Consider the following 12,916-nt stretch of genomic DNA (forward strand, 5'->3'; position numbering starts at 1 on the left):
TAAGAGAAAAATAAATAGACAACCTATGCGTTTCCCACCTCCCGATGGGACCTGAGTTCGAGTCCCATCGATGCGAGAGGAATTTTATGGGCCTTTTTCACGACGTGGCTGAGTTAGTCGGTCTTAGGAGAGGGTAGCGTGGTTTTCCCTCCCGGAAATACGCGCAGTTTACAGACAATGTACACGGAGCAATATGGCCCTAGTTGCTGATGCTCTTTAAAAAACCAATAACAATAGCAAACTCAACGATAAGAAGTTGAAGTTATTGGTCTGAGTGGATAAGAATTGTTCAAAAGAAACAGTCATATAGGGCCACCCGAGAATTTCACCCACCTGTGTGTATTGCGTATGAAAATTATGTGTATTCGCTTCTTTTACTGGATGAAAAACCACCAAAGATCGGAAAGCTGCGTTATCTTCGCGTGAGACCGACTAACTCATCCACGAAGTGGAAAATATTCCGTAAAAATTCCTAGCTTCATTAACAGGCATCGAATCTAGACCTTTTCCACCCTGTGTGGGGAGAACGGTGATTATAACCACCGTGCTACACGCTAAGATAATGAGAATTGTTCAGTGTATGCCTATGCAAGAGCCCGAGATCAGCGGTTTTTGATCCATTAAATAATTGGAAAATATGGTTTCAGGTGTTTTTGACTCCAAACAGCACAAAATAAATGAAACTTTCATCAAAGACAGATATGTCATTTGATTTCGGAAAATTCTAAAGGCTTTTATGTCCTTGCTTGTGATCAAGTTTATCTGTTCTAAATCAATTTATGAATGGTTACTGACTGAGTAAATTGCTTCTTCAATTCATGACGAATAAGCTCATTCAGAGAAAGATGGTATGTATCACCAGAAACCTTAAACTCTTCTTCCGCTAAGCAATTTTTTTCTGTTTAGCATAAATCCTATCCGTATCCGTTCACGTGTTGGCAAGGCTACAACGTGGGTATTACCTCATTGTCGGACACGTGCTCTAGTTTATTCAGACAATGCTTGAGAACAGGACTATTATTGTTCGCGATGCCAATCTGCGCTACACCAGAACTCTTACAGCTGGAGTCCCACAAGGTGGGGTCCTCTCTGGTATTTTGTTCTCAGCTGTTCTTCTGCCTCTTGTGACGGGCCGAACTAATATTGTCACCTTCGCTGATGATATAAAGTTGTTCACTGCTATCAGCCCTGGAGACACTGCTGTCTACACAAATGCCTCAATCCTACAGAAAATCTAGAACCTCTGGGCCTTCCTCTCCGGTTTCGGAATTCACATCAATCCTGAGAAGTCGAAACAGTTGACTTTCTCGCTCAAACGGAACCCAACGATGGTACAACCTAATCTAAGAGGATCCACAATTTCTGCTGTTCAGCAACACACCGATCTGGGCGTTATTTTTGACCACAAGCTCTCCTTTCTACCACACATAGACCATCTACAAATAAAATTCTGTCGACTCCGGTGGATGCTTAAGCAACAACTTATGCATGTCCATGACCAGGCTGTTGGGTGCAGATATATTAAGACATGTGTCTATCCGGTCATACTTTATGGCGCAGAAGTCTGGACCTCAATTGCCACAACGCATCTGAGACGGATTTTCGCTGTCGAATTTTGGCTACTAAATTCGTAGTTACAACATATCCCAGACTGAGTATGTCTGGGATATGTTGTAACTTCGCAGATCTCCACCAACCACAATGCAACAAGTAAAAAATATATCTTGATGGAAGAATGGTAAAATCATCAGTTAGACTCCCTCAGACAGTTCGAGGAATCAGTAACACAGCGTCTATGGGGCTGCAATTCGGCAAAAAATGGACCTTCTAGATTGAATGAAGGTTTCTGATTTATGGTCAATGAGTGTACATGGGTAGTTGATCAGTTTTACTCCAGTAAATTAGAAATGTTTTATTATTATTTTAAATTTATGACCATTATTCTTTCAAAACTCCTATTCTTTGTTCAAAAAACAGTTCAAAACCAACAAGACTTTCCGACCTGGTGTAAATTCATCGCTCTGAGTCACTGGTTATATTCACCGTCCTCTTAGCCTGCTGAGAAAACCTCAGTTTCGAATCCAGTGAATGACGTTGGTAATTTTTATCGGCTTTTTTATCCAAATTGTAGCCAGTTTCGTGCTGGAACTGAAAGGTTTTGTTCTCCTGGAATTGTGGGTGTTTTGAACAGCAAACAATACTCCAGACAATTCACTATTCATTAGTTTTTTTTCCAGTTTCCGCCTCAGGAACACAAAACCCAAACATTGCCCACGAGAGAAATTTCTCCACAACTACTCCTATAGACGAATTCAACTGATGATGCAGCAAATGTTTCGGCAATGGAATTTGCATACAAAATTACGGATCCTTTAATACGACCCAAGGGACACTTTAAATATTCAAGTGACAGTGTTTACGTAAATCTCGACAACGTTCCCAAAAGATGTAAACAGACGCAATTGAATTCTCATGAAATTGGAATTGCAATAAATCCTTTCCACTGGAGAAATTTCCCTTGATTATGGTCACAAGGGAAATCTCGACTTCAATAATTATAATCCCGTCTTCAAAGGCTGCCCTGTAGCGAGTTGGGAATGATTTCAGCGGTACCACTCTTATTTAATAAGGTTATCGTTGAATAATTTATAAATACATCCGCGGTATACATAATAGTCATTAAAATATGCTCTTTGGTGGAAATAGTCTATCTGGTAGGTGTGTGGAACCGTTTCGAGACCTTTAACATCCAATAATACTTTAAATAAAGTAAGTAGCGTTTGATTTACAGATAATTATCATTAAACCAAGGTTTAAAAGTATGTGTGATTTCTGAAAGATTTCTTTCTTGCTATTGTCACATGATTGAGTTAGTCCAGGAGGGTTGAATTTTTTTTTCTCCTATAAACTCGGGTTTTCGTCTAGCAAATCGACCAAAGCATAAATACAAACAATTTCAGATACAATACTGACTCCACAAAGCCTTAGTTGCTTTGGTACTTAACACACACACAGCTAACAGATCCAGCCAGATCATGCCACAGCAATGATTCAGCTCAACGGCAGTCCAACATAATCATGCTCCTAATACAGCAACGAGGGAGTGTACGCTGAAAAAAAAAAAAGAACTCATGAAATACCTGGTTCCTGGGCAAAGCAACGCTGTCACTCCTCTCGCTAGTGGACGAACCCACCGCTTGGCAGGTACACTGCATTCACGCAGACGGTAATTCGATGTCAGAATGGATAAACGTCGTGAGCTAACCGACTTTGAAAGAGGGATGAAAGTGGGTACCCAACACATGGGTCACTCTATCACGGAGGTGGTACAGAAATTGCACTGTCCCCGTTCGACAGTATCAAGAGTGTATCGAGAATACGCCATTTCCGGAATAGCATCTCATCGTGGACAGCGCTGTGGGCGGAGAAAGGTGGTGAATGAACGTGGCCATCGTCGTCTGTCTCGCATTGTGTCAGACAACTAGAGAGCGACAGTGGCACAAATCACTACCGACTTCAACGAGAGAGATGCCAGAAACATTTCCACCGAGACCATCAGTAGGTTATGGGAGCCGCCAGCCCACCAGAGTCCCATTGCTAACACCACGACACAGGACTCTACGCCTCAACTGAGCGAAAGAACATCGGCACTGGACCTTGGGTGATTAGAGACGGGTCTCCTGGTCCGATGAATCCGTTTAGAGTTATTTCGAATGGACGGGAGGGTGCGTATCTGGCGGAAACCGCACGAAGCTATGCACCTGTCATGTCAACAAGGAACTGTTCAGGCAGATGGACGGTAGGCAATGGTCTGGGGCATGTTCAGCTGGCACACGTTGGGACGTCTGGTACGTCTAGACGCATCTCTGAATTGTCCAGGTTACATGTCCATCCTTGCAGACCACCTGCATCCCTTCATGGGCATCGTGCACCCACAGGGTAATGGACTCTTCCAGCAGGACAGTGCGCCTCCCGACAGTGCCGTGGTGACTAGAACATGATTCGAAGAGCATTTCGCAGATTTTTAGCACCATGGAATGTCCTTCCCGTTCACCTGACATAAACCCTGTGGAGCATCTTTGGGATGCTGTGGAAAGGTCCCTTCGAGCTTTGGATCCTCCCCTAGGAATGCGACGGAATTATGGACAGTAGTGCAGCAAGCATGGATGGAAATACCTGTGGATCGCTTTCGTGAACTAGTGGACTCAATGCCTCGCCGTGTGACTGCCCTTATCCGGGTGAAAGGTGGGCCTATCCGTTACTAAGTAGGTATCCCATGATTTCTGTCCACTCGTGCTTCCTAATCGTTTCGTATTTCTAGCTGCATATTGAAGTCCATCGAAAGCTGATGGCATGCATTTCATGGAGAACTCAGAGTTGTTAAGATTCTTCTTCTTAAGATTCTTTAACCTAAATTGTCGAATGATTGATCCAAAAAATGGTGAGATCTGGATTTTTCATCGCCAAGATGGCTAGCTTGATCAATTCGGAAGAAGAGGTGTGAGAAATTGAAGGTACATTAATAGAGGGGAGCTCAACGTTTTTTCTTTTCACGGGTATCGAGTTAGTCATAGCATTTCAGATGGGCTGTTTCGTTTTTGTCCAAAGTGGTTGCTCGGTATTTTGTCAACGGCTTGACAAGGTTGCTGTGTACCGTTGTTCATTGAAAGAAATGGGTGGATATAACTTAATTAGGAAGTACCAGAAGCTGATTCGATGTGAATGGGCTCGAGGTGTTGTTGTTGTTGTAAGGTTTCAGGACTTATGATGGGACAAAGACATCGGGATAGATTTAATGGTGACATAAAATCGCGCATCAGAAATTGAGCCATCCGTCCGGATCCAGTGTTTTGCGAAGGCGAAAACGGCTTCTGAGTAATGGGGGAGGAAAACTAATCCCCACCATTCAGAATAGTGGGAGGATGAAGCGAGATACAAAGAGGTGAGAATGTCACCATAAATATAAACTTATTTCAACGGCTTTTGACGTTATAATATTGTAATGATGATTCAATTGTACCACATCCAAGGGCAACCAAATAAACCACTTTTTTTTTTAATTATAAATCTTTTTGGAAAACCTTCTCCAAAAATTAATTTCACTCAAATGCCTTGATGACAAAAATTCCAGGGAAGGCCGGCGAGCTTGTTTTCCTTAAGAACTGATGCGAGAAAGAATGTAGCACCGTTCTAAAATTATAATCAGTCCAAAGTGTAAGGAGGCTACAGTTTAATGAATTCATACAATCGACTGAGCTCCATTACTCCCTTTAATGCGATTACCCAACTGGATGAACACGAGGAGATTAATTTAACGTGACCTTTGTCATTATGTGTCACTTAATAAGTTGTACGAAAGGAATCGTCTTCCTCTTGTTGCAAACAATTTAATTCATAAAAGATGAATGATGGAAATGAATTCATCCCGGCCAAATGAGAATCTTCCAATATTCATCAGAGATTAGAGTCATCTTAGGCTGGATAATGTACGCCGCGTTCAGATTAAATACGTGCGCGCGCAGCCTGACGTGAATTAGTCACGAAAGGGTTAAACGCGTCGCAGCATCTGCAATGTCAGGTTGTCGTAGGCTGCCAAATCTGGAGAGAATGTCCTTTCCAGGAATCTCTCCCGATTGGTTTTAATTTCTCCACTGAATGCTGTTGATTATTTTGCTCCAAAAATTCAGTTTAGTTCGAGAGAGTGTGAACATTGTCGTGGTGGTGGTGGTGGTACGCAAACATCGCGCGTTCATTCGTCACTGCCATGACCTGCAACAGATAACCCGATGGACTCGCTCTCCGAAGACCCTCGAGTATAGTTGGCTGACAAAAAAACCTTTCTTACTCTCTCTAACAAGGAGTGACAGGGATTGATGAGACGAATATGGATTGCTTCTTGCAGTGTTCTCTGTCGGAAGGACTTAACGGAAGAGATTACAGGGGGTGTCAAGGGAGTCTCGGCAATGAATAATGTCCACTGCTACCCGTGGGTCTAATAAAACCAGCCATTAGAACTCCCTGCCTCCTACGCAACCAAATCCTCTCTTTCTCTAAAACATAACATCCATAAGTTTTCCTTTCATCATCACTGCAGAAGGTAACGGAAAAGTGAAGTTCTACTTGAGTGTGTTCTAAGGCCAGTTTGATGGGAATAGCGTTTTCCTACCATATTAAAAATAAATGGTGGACGACTGGATTGAAATTGTCATGTGGCGGATTTGAGGAGAAAGGAACGCTCAAATAATTGAGACACGAGTTGTTATCGGAAGTAAATTACAGGAAAGAGAGAAAGAAAGAGACAGAGAGTAAGAAATAATGTCAGAAGAGTGAAACCGAAAGAGAGAGAGGGAATGAGGTGGCAATTTGTAACTTAAAAAGAACCTGAATGCAACGAATGTGTCGGATGAAACACATTAGTGCAGAAAGAACGAACGAAGGAATCACAGAAATTGTCGACAGAAATGAGAAAGTAATTTTATCGTTTTTTTTTTTTTTTTTGGAAATAAATTTTGCGCAGCGCAGTCTTTAAAAAAAAAAAAAAAAGAAAGATTTCCTGGCAAGAATGTCGACAAAAATATCCGGTTGGTGATTGAAGAGTGATGACGTCGGTGAAAGAAAGAGCACGTGCGAACATTCCTGGTGCATAAGGGAAGGGGGGGGGGAGTGACAAATCCCGTTATCCATCGCGGTGGGCTTTCACGAGAGTGGCATCGACGCGAAACTAAGGTAATCATAAAGACGATTGTCTCTCAACGCTCTCCAAGGGGATTCTAAGAAGGAAAGGAAAAAGAAGCCGATCTCGTTTTAAAAGGTTCGGAATTCTGCCGATGGGGGCGCTCTCGGAATAGAATCGTTTATTTGATTCTTTGAGTAGATTCGATTTACTGCGAAGTGAAGAATTAACGTGTCTGCTGGGGTTTGAGGGCGACCGTGCGAACAGCCAATGTTCTCGATATTCCGAACCTCTTTAACTCGACTTCTGCGCACGATCTCTTAACCAATTTTGCTTTACAACCTCATTTAAAGAACGCGTTGAGATAAATAATATTATAGATATTATTTGTCTCAGTTGGACAGTAAAAGGATGTTGATTGGTTGCGGCACGTGTTCGGACTGGTCTAAAAGAGAGAGGGAATTAGAGAAGCCAAGTCGGAAGAACAGTGGCCATGGAATATCTATAGAGAAGGCATGCAGCAGAAACAGAACATCTATGAGACAGAGAGTGGAAAGAGTCTGTTAGAGATGAGTCATTAATTAATCTAACTGCCCTCTTTTGAATAGAATCTAGAAGCTTGAAAGAGGTTTTGGGGATACCACCCCAGATGTGGGAACAATATTCCATGGTAGGGCAGATTTTCGATTTGTACAGAGGGAACAGCTGTTTCGAAGAAAAATAACGCCGAGATCGAAAAGGAAAACCAGATTTTAGGAGCAATGTGATATGCTAAGAGAGATTAGATTGAGTTTGACCACTTTCCCATTGAATTTGTTCATAGATGAGTAACATAAGCCAGCATATAACCAATGGATCGACACTGGGGGAATTGATACAGGCAATCGTTGATCAGATGGAAGATTTCTAGATAGGTTAAGAGTTGGCGGTTAATAGATTTCTCCATTACTTCAGAAAGAGTAGAAGTAATTGCAATGGGATAATTGTATGGGAGGGATTTGTCAACCTGTTTAGAAACTGGTTGGATATGAGCAAATTTCCAAGCAGAAGAAATCTCAGAACCAAATGTTTTGAGAACAAGTGGAGAAATGCAATGAGGTCCTGGAGCTTTCTGGCATTAAGGCTGTTCAAAATTCTTCTGACATCCTTTTAACGGAAGACCACAGGAGGCATTGAGTTGAATGTTCTAGGAATGGTAGGGGCTGGTTTACCAAGACGGTTAATACAAGAGTTAAAAGAAAAGTAGGATGATTACAGGTCTGGTTTAGTTTTAGTCGAAATGAGAGTAGAGAGTTGCAAAAGTTGTGGCCATTGCATCGCTAAGAAACCAGAATGGTCTACCACCATTTGGACAAGAAACAAGTTTTCTACTATTAGCCTGTTCAAAATCAAAATGTGTTGCTCTGTCTATGTCTCCATTTCTCTTCTCTCTATCTCTATCTATTCTCCTTTTCCCCCTTCTATCTATCTTTCTCTTGCATTCTTTCTTACATTATTTCCCTCTCTTTTTCTTTCATTCTGTCATTTTTGCAATTCCTCTCTGTCACTCGACATGTTGCGTCTATCTTTCCTTCCGTCTGTTTCGTACTTGCGAGTGCATTAAGCCGTTCTACTGGCGCGAGATGAAACCTTCATTCCATCAATGTTTATGCAAATATTTCTGTCTCAGCCATCGGCAATCGCACGAGACGTAATCATCAAGTTTTTCCATCTTTCAGAACCCGCATTGAAGCGGCGGTTTTTGTAACAAAAAACGATTTTAAATCCAGTCCCACATCAAAGTTGTTTATGGGCGAACTTCATCCTTCTTTCTCTCTTCAACACGAGCGAAAATGCGAAATCATTTGGCGTTTATCGATCGCGTCATCTTCTGCACGCAAAGTACACAATCTGATGGAGAAACAGTCCCAGGGTATTTGCTTGCCGAAGTTTCAACCGCAAATCTCGCCCACCAGAGGACTCTTAGGATGGTGGCGATGTGCGAGGAACGCGCTAAAAAGCAACACCCGATTTCCCAAAGTTATCTGCGAACAATCCCTCTGTGACACTTTTGACGTCAGCATCTTTTCGCCTTTCTCTCCCATCGCAAATAGAAAATCGATGTCAGCTAATGCTTTAAGTGATGGCTTCCCATATGGCAAACGGGGCCACATTTACGCTTTAGAGGCCAGTTAAGCGAAGGATTCTTTGCCGTAAGGCAAGAGTAGCACCGTCCCTACTTTAGCAGCCAATTACCAGAACAAGTGGGAGAAATATGCAACCTGTTGAATCTTCACAGATGACTCTCTTGTAGATGAAGTAAGCCAACAATGGAAATGTAATCCAAGCTGCATAGATGTCCAGATTGATCTTTTCTTTCTTGTTCAAGTGCTTGAAGAAAGGTTTGTGATGGAGGATTAATGGATGTTGACTGGTTTGCTAGGTAGACTTCTTTTCTTATTAGTAGAAGGCAAGGCTCTTTTCTAAAATCTTTAAGAGGCTTGATGAGTAAGAAGTGGTCTCAAATGGGTAGATTTGGGAAGAAAGTTGCTTTTCAAGGGAGGACCTAAATCTATTCCATCACAAGGTAAAGAAGCATTGTTCAAATCATTGGTTACAGACGGAGAAAAGTCGATTTGTGATATTCATCATGAGCAGTTCTTTATCAATAAAGATTAGTGATGGCGTCAAGAAGGGAGCGGTTTGATGTGAAAACCTGGTAATACACTGGCCTACCATTAATATCCGGACACCTACCTTTAGACAAAAAAAAAAAGCTCTTTTATTCTGTCGTTTAATATTTTGTGCTGAAACCTTTTGCTTTTATGATGACCTTCAGTCTTCGCGACATACTCTCAACCAGCTTTTTATAAATGTCACGTGATATGTTCCTCCACTCGACCTTTAACGCAGCCTTCAGTTCGGCCTTCTTCTTTGGGCGATCTCGACGATCCAATACATCCTAAAGATGCTCGACAGAGTTGAGATCAGTACATTGGGCTGGCCAATCCAACTCTCCACACCCATGTCCTCAAACCACTTTGCTACGACCCGAGCAATTGTCATTTTGCAATTGTCTGTTCCAAGCCCAGTGTGCATATTTATAGCAGGTTCTGTGACGTGGTGCATGCATAGGACCTGTTTCCCCATCCATGGAGGGGTGTCTGGATATTAATGGTAGGGCAGTGTATATTTCATTCAAATCGCTGGAGGATTTCTTGTGAAACTGAACTGTGGCCTGCTCTGATCAGAGTGAAGATGGTTCTGGAGCAGGAAAACTCAGTTCTGAACACCAGAAGATTTCTGCTTGTTGGTCAGATTTGTTTGGCTTTGAACAACGCTGTCAGTTAAGGTGTCCACCATACTTTGTAACAAGATTCCAGCCTTACAGTTTTAGTGTCTGCATAGTCAGAAATTGTTTTCATTTGACAAGTGAGAATGTTAACAGCGAGGCTAAGTTCACGGTCAATACGAATATGACAGTCAACTGAGAGAGAGAATCCACAGGGCTCTTTGTGTTAAGGTGTTTTGGAAGTGTTTGACTTCTAACTGCTCTGTTGATCGAGATATCGAAATTGGGACTCTTCGGAAACACAAAATGGGTGATTTGGAGATTGGTCAGACTGGAATAAATCATAAGCAGCTTCTTGATAGAGACAAATCACTGAGCCCACGAGTCCTTGGTGATTTTGAAAGAAACGAAAGCGAAACTGATTTGCAATTGGAGATAGATTTTGGTTGAGGTCTCTACATATCAAATGTTGAGCAGTTGTATGGAGATGATGATGGATGAGTCAAAGTGAAAATTGATCAGCAATTTGACTGGATGGTCCGGGCAGTATGCTGACGTAGGAGAATGGACTGTTGCTGCTTTGTATCGGTTTTTCGAAGCTGTGATGTCTCTTTAAGGCCATTACAGCTTCGAAGGACTGCGTACTGTTTTAAACAGTAGAAATCCGCTCCTTCATGTGTCAATAAAAGCCTCGGAGTATGCAAAGTTTAATTATGATCACCCTGTATTTTTATAATCAAATTTAGGATCATATACCTTTTAATTATTTTAAAACACTTTGGTGGTTCCTTCTTATAAAAACAGCGTAATCATTTTTGCATTTGCCTACCACGAAAGACATGCTTCCCAGCTATTGGAAATTAAACGTACGATACTTTGACCGTAATTACAAACGACATTCCAAAGATATGAAAGAACATAAAAACACACTTTTGCCAAGTACTTAAGATCTTTAACGATGTCTTAAATGCAGAAACAGGTGTTTCACCCATCTATCTTTCCTGGTGTCTCTTCAGACATCGCGTGTCTCAGCCACCGAATTATGGCATACCTAAACGTGCTAAAAATCAATTTTCTTCTCGATCTAAAGACCCCATCAAGACAAAAGGTTTCATCTCCCCAATTACCTTTTCCTTTCAAAATATAAGGTACTTAAGCGTAGCCCACGTGCGTTTGATGAGAAAATAATTGCAAATGGTGGAAATGATTTTCATTTAGCAATCTCCACGAGCTACCAGTTATTATTGCTATCGCCACCTAGCGTTAATCAGTGTTATGTCCACGCTGGTGGCACTTGCAAATTCTAATAAGCTGTGATCGGGGATGGGACTCGTTTTCAACATTTCAAACTTCTTTCTTTAGAATCTTGCTAAGCCAACCTACCAAGCACTGGATATTATGAAAATGCGCAATAGTTTCTTCCTCCCCCCCCCCGTCCACCTCCCCAAAGCATCAGTTCTAACAAAGCACGCTCCTGACATCGCATATGTATGAATTCAGTCGTCCGCTGGCTCCACCCTTGTTAACAGCTGGATTCCCCGAAGGACAATATCTCCCACTGATATTAAATATTGAATTTTGCATTGAGGATGAGAACAGAGTAACGCGTGCAGTACACGGGCTCTTCTTAGAAAATCGTGAATTTAATATGTCTAGTAGGAGATCTCGGAAGAATCTATAGAATTTATTTAACCACCAGGTGTCGTGTGGCCCGAAATTTCCAATTCAGTCCGGCATCCATGCTGTGGGGAGGTCATCTGCGGGTCTAAATTTGAATAACTTTCATTTTCTCTAAGCTAATGTTAAAACAGACAGATTTATAGTCTCGATCTCAGCGTTTAAGTTTCTTTGTCCCGATGGTGTCGCTCTGGTGATGTTGAGAAATATTCCCGCTCAAGTTTTGATAGACCTGTTTCATATTTCCCTGTGGTCCGATCATCTTCCCAAATCCTTACATCGGGCCTGCTCTATATTCCAATTCCAAAGAAGAATGCTGCAGATTGTCCTGCTGACTTTCTTCCTATTTCGGTTTATGGGACAGCAGAGAACATCTGTCCCCTAAAGACATATGACTACAATCAGACTTTAATTCTATCTTCTAGAAGTTTCCTCTTAAACACTTCTTAAACATCTTCATTTGGCTATTTTGGATATTAAGAAAGCCTTTGATAAGGCGATCACTGAAGCTTTGCGTCGATACATCAACGAGCTGCAGTCTTCTTCGAGTATTTCATTGAGATTCCTTGGCGGGTGCCAGTTCCTGTTTAATTCTGTTATAGACCTCCTCCTAAAAGATCTATTTAAGCTATCCTTTAGGCTTTACAGTTAATGCCCTGGAATTTGCTGATGCGCTGATCCTAGCAGCCACTGCTACTGCAGGGTTGCAATGACTTCTTTATAGAACTAATTCCTTTTTATCCAAACGTGGCCTCATTAATATGTCCAAGTCTTGGACGCTTTCCCTTATTCTTTCAGGAAGTTAGAAAAAGATTAAGATCCAATCTTGGAGATTTCTGTTGGGTGGAGATGTCTTACCATCAACCAATGTTTTTAACAGGTGGGACTTCCTTGGGGTTGGGTTCTCTCCTGCTGGGAGAACTACTTTTGATGCTACCCTGGATTTGTAAATAGGGAGACACAAGAGAGCCTCCTTGAAGCTACGACAAAGCCTTAGCTTCAAGGGGGGGGGGGGTTGTTTATCTTAAGAACTTTCCTTATTCCTAGGCTTTACCGTCGATTGGGCCCAGGCAGGATAACAGACGGTAAGCTTAATAATTTCCTTCAAATCCGATAGCTATTAGACAATGGCTACCCATCCCCAAGGATGTTATTACCCTTAATTTTATGCGGATGTCTCTCAAGAAGGTTTGGGAATCCCATCTTTTTGTTGGGTTGTCCCCATTCTCAAGCAGAGACGTCTGGATGAACTTTTCTTCTTCCTTACTCAATAAAGTGGTTGCAAATTCTCCCTT

Source organism: Mastigoproctus giganteus, chromosome 13 (genome assembly GCF_048544385.1).
Source record: "Mastigoproctus giganteus isolate SK-2022 chromosome 13, ASM4854438v1, whole genome shotgun sequence".
NCBI lineage: Eukaryota > Metazoa > Arthropoda > Arachnida > Uropygi > Thelyphonidae > Mastigoproctus > Mastigoproctus giganteus.